Source organism: Arctopsyche grandis, chromosome 11, assembly GCF_051622035.1.
Source record: "Arctopsyche grandis isolate Sample6627 chromosome 11, ASM5162203v2, whole genome shotgun sequence".
Classification (NCBI taxonomy): Eukaryota; Metazoa; Arthropoda; class Insecta; order Trichoptera; family Hydropsychidae; genus Arctopsyche; species Arctopsyche grandis.
In genome coordinates this window covers 7342501-7355873 of record NC_135365.1, presented here as the reverse complement: position 1 = coordinate 7355873, position 13373 = coordinate 7342501, and positions in this window count along the sequence as shown.

The window sequence follows — 13373 nt, the reverse complement described above, 5'->3', positions numbered from 1 at the left end:
ATCTGGATTTTTTGAGAGTTTGTGATTGAAAATTTGTGTTATTATTATTAATATATTATTATTACGTATAATAAAAACCTATTCGATGATAATCTCCTCATTTTTATAGATAAATCATATCTGTGCTTTAATTTCGTATTGGTGAATAAGTCGCCGATGTAAACGTACCTTTACAAATGTACGTTTCGTTGTATGTATGTCTTCTTCGATTTGTGATTTGATTTATATATTATTTACTATGTTGAAGAAGAAGATGAGAACTTTTATTATTTGTAAAAAAGCGATTGGAGCATTTCATTACTCATGATCTGTTGAGGGGTTTTTTGTTAGTTAATTTAGTTTGTTACCTTTTTTTAAAGGAAAAATTAAAATTATTTGAAAAACCATTCGGCTGATATTGTGAAAGTACCTGTTTTCAAGTCGCAATGTTATTTGTTTTATATAAAAATATATATCTATACTTGTATGTATAAGAAAAAACTAAGTAAAACGAATCAACTTTCATTTTCATCTTAAAGTAAAAAATTTAAAAAAAAACGAATTTTCAGAGTAAAACACAGAATATTATTTTTAGCAAAACGCTTAATTTTTTCTTTTTAGTTTTTTTTTTGTTCTGTGATTGTTTCCTTCTTTATAATTATTATTATTATACGAATTTTTATCCTAAATGTTTAAGTATATTATATATTAAGAATTTAAGATTAATGTAAATATTGTAAGTAGCAAAAATTAATTAAAAATGTTTTCATTCATATTATAATCCTCATTTTATTACTATTGATTAACTGAAAGGAAAACCATTGTAATTCGATCTAAGGATTCATTTGAAGAAATTGCTTTAATTATTGTGTAATGTGTTGAAATCGAAAATGAAAAAAAAAGTTTGTTGAATTACATAATGGAAAAAAATAGTAGAATGGAAAAAAAGAACATGAATTGGACTGGATATAATAAAATTTTTTTTATTGCACAAAATTTTTTGTTTGAATATTATTATTCATTGAAAACACTCCCTTATCCTATCCTAAAAATAAATACATTTACATATTCACTCTTACTTACAAAATAACCTTTTTTGGAAATAAGACACTTAGAATATATACATACATATGTACATATATAGTTAACAAAGCCGTTACCTTTATACATTGTATGTCTAGTTACACTAACACACTTAAATCATTATTAAATACAAAGAAACAAACTGGTTGACTTTATTAAAAAAATACGATTCCAAATAAAAATTCTAGGGTGTTATTGAACAGATTATTACGCAAACAAATAAAAAGCATAAAGAGTGAACCAAATTCAAATATGTATACATAAATATAGAACTTGATAACTGATATCAATATGTATTGGTTGCACTGATGATGCGATTGCACTGAAGACTATAATGCATTCTTCAGATAGCGGTGAATAAATAAATTTTGAATAAAACGAGTCGACGATGAATGAATCACACGACATGCTTTGTCATTTTGATCACTTACTTGAAATCATCATGTATGGCCAACCATTGGGCCAAGGTCGTGCAGACGCGACCTTCTGAGCTATAAATTGAATTTTGACTCTAATCTACGATAACAATTAAAATTTTTCCATAAATTATTGCTTGTGTTAGCCAATTAATCGACAGTTGTCAAACATGTAAATGCATAAAATTTGATTAAGTTCAACGATAAATAAATCATCGTATTTATTTTGAGCTATGGGTCATTTAACCTATTTATTGGATTAATCAGTATTCAGCGAACTTTACACAAAATCATCAATGAGTCAACCGCTACGTCAAGGTCATCCAGATGTGACCTTGCGTGCAATAAATTAAATTTTGACTAACATTTTTAATTGCCAGTTGAGCTACTACATACACACATATATGACCTGCAACTAACTATAGAAAATTTATTGAATGTATCAGTAGTTGGTGATATTTTGCATAAAACCATCAACGAGTCACACAAAATTTATTGTAAATGGTTATTAATGATCAACGATTACGTCAAGGTTGACGTTACGACCTTCTGAATAATAAATGAAATTTGACTATATTACCTAAAAAACGAAAATGACCTGCGCCTGTTTTATTAATTTTATTCTACTGAATCGATCGGAAATTGTCAAACTTTGATCGAATTTGAACTAAATCATCGATGATCATATATGTACACTCTCATGAACTGTCAACAAATTTATCGGGTCAAGGTAAAATTTTGAAACCAGTTTTAGCCTGCGACTGACTTATGAATATTGCATTGGATTCGAAAGCAAAGAGAATCGCGCTGAAATGATACCACCTTTTGCTTATATTTATATACGTAACATAGGTATATGTGTATGTACTCGTATGTCGCACAATGTAAAAGCGAATCATGTGATGGCATGATGGTTTAATAATGACGACATCGAGCACATGACCATAAAAAGGACAAACGCCACGGGGCAAAAACTCAAATACGAATAATAATAACGTCACACCTACACATAAAAATACACCTACATACTTTCGCGTTGTATGTATGTTTAATGTGAAGATGTTTGCGCAGATTTTTCTCAATATAATAATCATGAGTATTAATGAATGTACATACATACATATGTACATATTTATGTCCGTTTTTGTTTAGACTTCGTCATGTTTCACAACTGAAGTAGTCGATATGTATGTACTTCAAGCTCGTCTCGGCAGGGATTGTAATCATATTTTACGTTAATTGTATTGTATGATGATGAATCGTTTTCACGAATTTTTCCCATAATAATGTTGCAGAAATGTTATCTTGAATTGAGGGCGTTAACTATTTTACGATCGCACCAATGAATGCTACTCTAGATCAATGGCAAATTAATCGATATGCTTCTGTACTATCGGTAGATGTGATTCATAATTGGTTAGTTTAAAAGGAGAGGTGTTTGTCACGTTTGTTGAAGCGATACCCCCTTTTTTATATTACAAAATTTATTATTATTATTATTCATCATTTATCATTTATTATATGTATATAATTTATTATTTGTATTATTTTAGCTGGAAAACCATCTCGTTCTCCGACGAAAAGGTCTCTCAGACTGTATTCGTTGGGAGGAGGGGGGGGGGGGAGGGGGTTGGCCTTATGTTGAAGACTTAAATGGTCGACTTCATTGACCTTTCGTGGGTTTATATGTACATATATTACAAAATAAATAAATCTCTACGTATTCATATGTATTTTTTACAAAATTTTACAATTAAATTGGGATTTGTATGTGATGATTTGAAACTCTTATTTTGACCCAACGTTGCGTATCACACGCAAAGTTGATTTGGAAGAGTAAAGTTTCTGGCTACGATGCAAATATCACAGAAAACTATTTCTACGACAGAAAAATCACATCAAGATGTAGACACAGAGTAATACGCGACACGTGTTTTTTTTTCGATAGTTTTTTACATATGCAAAAAACGCCGGTATGTCTATCTACATATGCCAAAAAATCTTGGCAAAACTCACCCCCTGGAGAGTTTTCGGTGATATCATTGTATTGACATACATAGGTCTGACATTGATCGATAACAGCGATTCTCATATTTGAAGAAATGTAAGAGAAACTTGTCAAAATAATAAAATCGTATTTATTAACTATGACATGAAGATACGCCCATCACAACTGAAGTCGACCTAGATGTGCCGTGCCGTACTTTTGGGTGTGTTATTACCATTATCCGCGAATTCAATTTGCGACAGCGATTCCCCAGAAAATTACCGGAAATACCTAGATTTACTCGCCGAGTTTAAACGTGGAACTGTTTACATACTTTCATCCCATTCGGTTGAATGGTATAGGAACGCATGCGTGACAGATAGACAAACATTGATTTTTATATATGTCACAGTGACATTATATTACAAGTGAAAATATATTTTCACTGACGTTTCAGTGAAATCATAACCAGTTACATTTTTAGGGTTGGTTTTATTCATTTAAGATTAGATTGTTAGGGTTGGTATTATTTAAGGGTTAGGATAGGTTAGGTTATGTAAGGATTGGCCCTATTCATTTAAGATTGGGTTGTTAGGTTGTTGAATTTATAGAGTTAAACGTTGTAAATTCATTGTTTGATACATTTTCTCGGCTTGAATTGGTGAAAATATGAATTTGTCCCCCTCCCCTCTCGTAAGTTTTGACTTTTGACCATATATTTGCTTGTAAATATCGATGGAATTAACGATCGATGTTACAATTAAGATTTCACAATAACAAATCGATCCAATGCAATTCAATGAACCGATAATTTCAAGTGCACGCGTACCGAACCCCTGCACGAGCGCACGCGAAGCATTTCTCATGAATTGATAAGGAAAAAGTAGATATGAGTAAGGAAGGATATGAATGGTGAGTGTTCGAGTCCACTTTTAGCCTCTGATGTGATTTCCTTGCATTCGGTGGCTTTCCGTCAGTCGCCATATTCACATGACAATGCCATTGCCACCGCAGGCAAGCTCAGACCAGGACAGGACCGTGCTAATGACAGATGTCAAATCGACGAGTCATATAAGGAAAAGTACACGGACTGTGTATGCCGGTAATTGGATTAGCAAACGAGACCAACTGTTCGATATGTTCGAGTGTATATCTACATTTCAAAACAATCAATTTTGCAATCGTATGTACATATGTACAAATTTCGGATGTTAGCAGTTGTCGATTGGAAATGTGTCAAGTAGTCTGGGTTGGTTGTTGCGATCATGCTAAAATTCTGTTTTTGTGATCAAAATCACAAAAAAATCATCTTTTTGTGATCATGCTAAAATTCGACGTGAGATTTTGACTGATTTGAACTTAAAATTGCTCACCACTACACATGTTTTTTTTTAATTGTGTGTTAGGAAGTGTGTCTGTATTAAGAAGTGTGTATTTTGGAGATAATTTGAACACTGTTAATCTTATGAAACTGAAACTTAGGATCAGTTTCTTAATGTTTATCATTAATTTTATTCTTTTCAAAATTTTAGTTTGACCAGAAGTGGTATCTTCTCTTATAGGTAGGGTGACCAAACTTCTCGTTTTGGCCTGAAAAATCCTGTTTTTAACGTTCATCCCGTCGTTTTCGTTATTTTTTTTTTGATTTGTCCTGTTTTATTCAACCACTGATGCACGAAAGAATTTTTTTGAAAAAAGCGCTTTGTACTATTTCTCATCATAATTATTTTTAAACGAAATGAGTGTAAAATAAAACATATTTCATTTCATTTTTTATCTTGTTTCATATTCCTTTTTTAAAGAAATTCTGGTAAAAATTAATGAATGATAATTTTCAGTTGCACATAATTTTGCAATTAAAAGAAACACAGAATATCTTTTTGGAAAATTTGCAGTTATTTTATTTGTTAATTTAACGTTTCAGAAAAAAAAATCAGATTGTGGCGTATGAACATCAAATATTATACTAAAAATTTTAACTTTTAACCTTTATATTTTCCTTCATAATATTAATATAATAATAATTATAAAATTGTTGGACGTGCAGCACCTTTTTTAAATGGGGGACGACGACAACAATATTTTTGTGGAGCGTCTAGTTTTGAATTCTGGGAAATATGGTCGCCCTACTTATATGGCCATTCTATTTTACATAAGTTTTTGAATTCAAACATCTCAACAAATTGGGCCGAAACTTTTCTACAAACTTCTACAGTTTCAATAGATCAAATTCATGGTGACCGGAAAAATGCTCTCGAGATAGTTGCACTCTCGAGACATCCAAACTTTCAAAGATGCTCAAGGAGAACTAACGCAATAGAATTTCACTAAAAAGCGTCAAGAGGTATTTATATGCTATCCGAGGGTGCTAACCCTTTTTTGTGGAATTCTATTGCGTAAGTTCTTTTTGAGCGCCTTTGAAAATTAGTACTTCTCGAAACTGCGCCACTATTCAGTGCAATTTAGTGCATATTTCCGGGAACCATTTCGTCTCTATTGCACTAATTTTGAAGTAGGAAGTAGGATATCTTCTTGTCGTAAATATTGTTTTTACGCTGTCGGAATTGTATCTACTGGAATTAACTCACTCATACCTCACGTAGTTTGGTAAGTTTGCACACAGGATTCTGGTGTTCATTTTGACACTCACGAAGTCCCCTATTGAAAGGGAAGACCTCATATTGGCGTCATTTACCTATCTTTATTATGTAACGATGTAATATCCCATGACCGTGCTATGACGGGGTATGGCAGTGATAGATAGTATGAGACGTTTTTACCATATTTGAAGAAATGTAGGTTGACGCAGCCCAGCAGGGAGTCCTCGACGTATTACGTGGCATGTGCAAGTCTTCTAGTGTTCTTTGGAACGTTTTTTGAACTGTGCAAATTATTTTTATTTTTAACATACAATTATGTGGTATTTTAGGTAAACGTTAGTTATGGTATGTCTCTGATTGAATGTCATTTTCCAGAATGTCTGAAATACTCTGGGAATGCTAAAAAAATTATAAGCTTTTTACATATATACATACATATGTATGTACATATATGCGAGTCACTTATTTTAATAAACACGTAATTTTTAATGAGTAGATAATTTGCGGTTGAAAAGGTGGTTGGGAAATCCTAACTTAATTATAATCTAAATTACTAATAATATGATATAACTTCATAATCAGCTAGTTCTTGGACGATAATTCTGCATTAAGTTTACACGTGCAAATAAAACCCAGTTCGTACCGCCGCGATCCTTCACAAAACTCACCTACTGAAGTGTTTTCGGTGATTTTTTATCCTTGTATTGACATAGGTTTGACAGTGATCGGTAACGGCGATTACCATATTTGAAGAAATGTAGGAGAAACTTGTCGAAATAATAAGATTGTACGAATTGGCAATTACATGAAGACCCACCTATCACAGCTGGAGTCTATCTAGACAAGACGTTGAGGCTCTTGTTTGTTGTTTATGTACTATAAAAATCAAAAGTCACTTTTTGATTTGATTTAAGGTTTTCTGTTGACTTCTCTATACTTTATACTTCAAATTTGCATATTCTTTTACAACTTTGGTACTAATTTCTTAGAAATGGAAAAAAACTCTAATGGTTTTACCTTGTTTTTTTTTTTTAAATAGATAAAATAAGAAAAAGAAGGACAATGAAACTTATCTTATGACGACATGAAGACACGCCTATGATAGATGAAGTGTACCTAGACAAGCCGTGCTGCACCTTTGAGTGTGTTCTAACATTATGTAGTTGTAGTATGTAGGCAGGGATAGTTTCATGATGAGGGTATTCTAGAGCTAACACTGATTTTATACCATATTTACAGCTACAGCTAAGTATACTTCTTACTTTCTTACAGTATGTACATATATGTATAGGTAAAAGCAAGAACGCCGTGATAACAGTTAAGCAAGCCTGACCTGTCGCATTAAAAGTAATATTAAATAATACATTTATATTAATTCAACTAAAAATGTCTCAATTGGAGAATCATTTTCCGGAGTCAATCGTTGAGTATGATTTTACATATGATTACCAACTTCGATCAAGTATATGTATGTGAGTCAACTGTGTATACGCGGCATGGCTTTGAAGTCATTGTTTGTTTTACTTCATATATGTATTTCATGATAATTTCAAAGTCCACTCATTATCAGTAGATATTTACTTTCGACTTGTTGGTTTCTTTCTCAATATCCGTTCGAATCTGACCGGGTGAAAATATTTATTCATAGAAAAATACTCAGTGGCGGGTATCATTACGCCTGTTTGGTCGTCGTGTTTTTTCTCGTTTCGCAATTCAGTGTTTGTCCATAAAAAACGGTGTTACGAGTATCGAAAACACCTGAGAACGCGTGCTTACCGATCCGAGACGTCTCAATCGTGGAAAAAACGCATAAAAAATTTGATATTTTAGAAACACGTTTCCGCGAGTTTTTATACTTTTTAGACATTCAATTTGCAATGGCGTTGCTCGTAACTGATTTCATTCTACGTGTAAAAATTCAAAGTATATTTTTCTGATATCTCATCGTTCGCATTGCTTGGATGAAATTTAAAAAATTACCATTTTAACATTCTAACGCCCGGCATCGTATATTGGCATCAATTTTCAACGACCGACGACGTTGATTTGCGTCATCATACACTCATTACTAGAGGTGGGACCGGAAGCTTGCCGTTCTCTGCTTAGTGTTCGCCGTGCATTGTTCATTTTTATGATGAACCTATTTTTTTGCACTCCAGCTTTGTAGTTTGCTCTTTTTTCTGGAAAATAGACCCAAAACGCCCTGTTTCCTGGAAAAAGCACGCTTCCGGTCCTACCTCTACTCATTATATTCATTAAAAAAAATCGACACCATGTTCTACATCTGCCTAGCATTTTAATAATTCTAGCCTGGCGAGCTTATATATATTCCATAAAGTTCAGTCAGTTGCCTTGTTCTAATATCATATTTGTGCTATATTAATATGATATTAGAACAAGGCAACTGACTGAACTTTATGGAATACATATAAGCATCTTTTAAAACCGCTATTTTTATATATATATATATATATATATATATATATATATATATTTTTTTTTTTTTTAAGATTTTGGTTCAAATTAAAAACCTATATACTTAGCTATCTTATGTACATATATATATATATATATATATATATATATATATATATATATATATATATATATATATATATATATATATATATATATATATATATGGAGTTCGGTCTTTCGTGTCATGCGGGGAAGACGTGCTTCTGCGTTCTTCCCGCTATTACTCGCTTAAACCCGGCTATTGCACGAAATTTAATCTAAAAATTTAACCATCTAATCACTTATTTTACTAATTGCATCCTAGTATAATTTAAGTGTAAAAATAAACAGACGATCGGCCGTTAACAGCGTTTTTAATATCAGTGATTGCGAAAAATTTTGTGTTAATTTTGTGTCAGTTACAAAAGCGTATACGAACGAGATACATCTCCCTACCTGAATACAAAAAAAATAAGGGTCCCTGCTCGCCAGTCAAAATTCGGTCCCACAGAAGCAATAAATCTTCCACATAATTGCTTTCAGACAAAAATTTTTAACGAACTTTACTTAATAGAATAATAGCAAACAGAAACGGTGTTTCCCAACTGTCTAATAGTTCTTTTTCATATTTAATTTATATTAAAGTAATTCGTGTAATTTTATATTCTTTACTAAATTTATTATTAAAATATTAAATTGCAAACCGCACTCACATATATAAATCCGTTGTCTCCAAAGAGGCGTCTCACGATAAAGATCTGTAAAAAAGTAGTATAACAATTGCTAATCTATTATTATCATAACTAACTACTTTCACTTACAAAGTAACCCTGTTAAATGGCATGTAATAACTCATAAGTGATCCAAGTGATACCTAGGATGACTATCTGTCAAAGTTGACCACAGAGAAGAGTCTATGGCGGTAAGAACTCACTCCTTGAATGGAAATCTCTCTCAAGTACCGCCTTTTTCTCAACACATCTTGGATAAATGCGAGAAAAATAATATCCAAACCTCCAACAAGGTAAGAGTGACGATGGATGATAGCTTAGCTAATAGAAACCTGTATTTAGCCACGTACAATGTAAGAACGTTATCGAGTGAAGGAAGTGTGCTTGCATTAGAGAATGAATTAGAAAATATCAAATGGGATATAATAGGACTTAGTGAAGTAAGACGAAAACAGCAAAACCAAATAATCCTAAAAAGTGGTAACTGTCTCTACTGGAGAGGGCTACCAAATGGTAGAATAGGAGGAGTAGGGTTTCTTATCAATAAGAGAATAGAAAGAAATATTATAGAAATAAGCGACATATCGGAACGTATATGCTATATAGTATTAAGAATCTCGAGCAGGTACACTTGTCAAATCTTCCAAGTGTACGCCCCCACATCTAGCCACCCAGACGAGGAAATAGAAGACTTCTACGAAAAAATACAGGACGCATACGATAATAGCCGTCACCACTTTAAAATAATCATGGGCGACTTTAACGCAAAAATAGGACAAAAGGCAAATACTGAAAGAGCAGTAGGCAATTTTGGTACCGGCCAAAGAAACGACAGAGGCGATCGCCTCATAGAATTCGCAGAACACAACAGGCTCTTTATCACTAATTCATTTTTCAGGAAAAACACCAACAATAAGTGGACTTGGGAGAGTCCTAAAGGAGACAGAAACGAGATCGATTTCATCCTAACAAATGCCCTGCACTCCGTTAAAGACGTTAGTGTTTTAAGTAAAGTAGATATAGGTAGCGATCACAGATTAGTCCGTGCCAAGATGGCCATTAATATAAATTGCGAACGTAGGAAATTAATAAAAGGATGCAGTAACTCTCCAGATTTCGCTCAACTAAGGTCTAGGAAAAAGGAATTCGAACTCGAACTTGGAAATCGATACGGGAAATTAAACCCAGAAGCAGACATCGAGGAATTGAACACTGTAATTAGTTCGGTTCTAACCTCAACAGGTAAGAAATTAGGTGGATTCAGGAAACAGATTAAATTAAGCAAAATTTCAGCGGAAACAAAAAACCTAATTAAGCATAAAAGGAATTTAGATAGGGATAATAATAAGCAAGAATACAATCTAGTAAATAAGGAAATTAAAAAGAGAATAGTCAGGGATGTCAGGGATTTTAACAGCAAGCTAATAGAAAATACCATTAAGAATAACCGTAGCCTGAAAAAGTGCAAACAGGATCTTTTCTTAGGCAAAAACCAAATGATCGCAATCAGATCAGAGAGCGGAGTAATAATTAGGAATAGAGAAGAAATCATAGACAGAGTTTACACGTTCTATGCAAAACTATACGAGAACGACAACGGCCAATTCCCCGCTCTGGAATCGACACACGGCCAAAGGGTTCCTGCAGTATTGCCTAGCGAAGTAGAGGCCGCGCTAAAAACTGCAAAGAACGGTAAAACCCCAGGGGAAGATAATATTCCCATTGACTTACTAAAATGTGGCGGCCCCCCCCTAATTAATATCTTAGCTAGGCTTTTCAGCAAATGCATCCAGAACCAAGTTATACCAGAAGGATGGAATAACGCAACTATCATTTTAATACACAAAAAAGGCGACAAAAGCGGTATCAAGAACTACCGACCCATTAGTCTACTTTCAGCGGTCTACAAGCTCTTCACGAAGGTTATTACAGAAAGGCTGAAGAATATCCTCGACGAGAACCAACCTATAGAGCAGGCAGGGTTTAGGGCAAATTTCAGCACAATGGACCACCTCCAAGTAGTTGGCGAACTAATCGAGCGCGCCAACGAATATCAACGGCCATTGTGCCTAGGTTTCGTCGATTATGAGAAAGCCTTCGATACAGTTAGTCATAATGCAGTACTTAACGCTCTAAAAACACAGGGAGTGCCGGAACCCTATGTGGGACTGTTAGCTGCAATATATAAGAATGCCACAGCTTCGGTTAAAATTTTTTCAGGTACAGATAGATTTAGCATAGGAAAAGGAGTAAGACAAGGAGATACAATCTCGCCCAAGTTATTCAATGCGGTGCTTGAGGGAGTTTTCAGGAAATTGGATTGGGATACAGCCGGAGTAAGCATCAATGGTCGCTTTTTGAGTCACCTTCGGTTCGCAGACGATATAGTTTTAGTAGCTCGTGATTCAGCTGACCTACTTATCAGACTAACACAGCTGGACAGGGAAAGTAGAAAAGTAGGATTAAAAATTAACGTAGATAAGACTAAACTAATGTTCAATAGTTATTGCATGCCTGATAGCATCCCCTTAGATGATAAACCAGTAGAAGTAGTAAATAATTATTTATATTTAGGTCAAATAATTGACATGTCTGGTAGTAAAAATGAAGAGATAAAGAGACGTATGAAATTAGGGTGGAGTGCATTTGGACGGATGAATGCTGTTTTTAAATCAAAAATGCCACTCTGCCTGAAGAAAAGGATCTTTGATCAATGCGTTTTGCCAGTGATGACGTATGGATGTGAAACTTGGACACTGAACGCCAAGATGCAAAATAAAATCCAATGCACTCAAAGAAGTATGGAACGCTGTATGCTTGGCATAACGAGGAAAGACAGGAAGCGGAACACGTGGGTGAGAAATATGACAAGGGTAGTGGACATAGTGGATAGAGTGAAGAGATTGAAATGGCAATGGGCGGGTCACGTAGCTAGGAGGATGGACGAAAGGTGGACAAAAGAAGTGCTTGAATGGTACCCGAGAGAAGGCAAAAGAGTAAAAGGAAGACCGCAAGGAAGATGGGTGAACGAAATTAGGAAAATGTGCGGAATGAGATGGATGAGTGTTGCGCAAAACAGAGACGAGTGGAAGCGTGTTGGAGAGGCCTTCATCCAGCAGTGGATGGCGAATGGCTGTAAATGATGATGATGATGATATATATATATATATATATGTTAATATCTTACATGCATATATGTATGTATGTATTATAAAATTTGAGATTTTATTATTTTGGGAGTCCATAGGACTGCCCACTTCAAACCACCTCGTCTAGAACTATGAGATTTTATGATATGGATAGCCCTATGACCTTTCGAAGCCATTATTTAATCATTTTTAAAATATTATATATTATATAGACTTGCCTGACCGTATGAATATTTTATATATATTTTTATTTTATTTTTAAATATTACATATTCGGATATTGATGACATAGTGAGTAGGACGGTTTTTGCCAATTTGATGGAGGAACCGTTTCAGCAATGAGATCAGATTGAAACGGTTAGAAAACGATAGGAAACGATCGACTTGGTCTGTCTGACCAGCAGCATTAAATATTAGCTGGGGATTGAACCCAGTAACCTCTCGGTGCTAAACATAAACGCAACGACCGAGCCATACTGCTGGCTAGTAAGTCGTCAAGACAGCCTCGCTATATATTATTATATTATGTATATATTTTGCTTTTTTATAAAGAAATCAATAAAAAATATAAAATATTGAAATTCATTATAAATGAAAGTGGTGGAAGTTCATTTTCAGTACCATTTTCACAAATTGTCTTCACCACTTTAAATTTGATACATATGTATCAAATCATAATCTCAGAAAATCATAATAAATTTATTACATGCTACCATTTTAATATTCTCAAACGTAAAACATTAATTATCTCGAAATGAAGAAAAGAGGACTCACGCCACTTTCAAATATAACGAACGGCTCACATTTAAAGTACGCACTTCATTTCTATATGTATTTTAAGATATCAATTTATTATCCAGTCTTAATTATTACTAGTTTATTATTATAAAAGTTAAAAAAATGCAATAATCAATTGATTTAATTTGATTTCGAAACCGAAAACTGGAACACGTGTTCTACAGAATAAATAC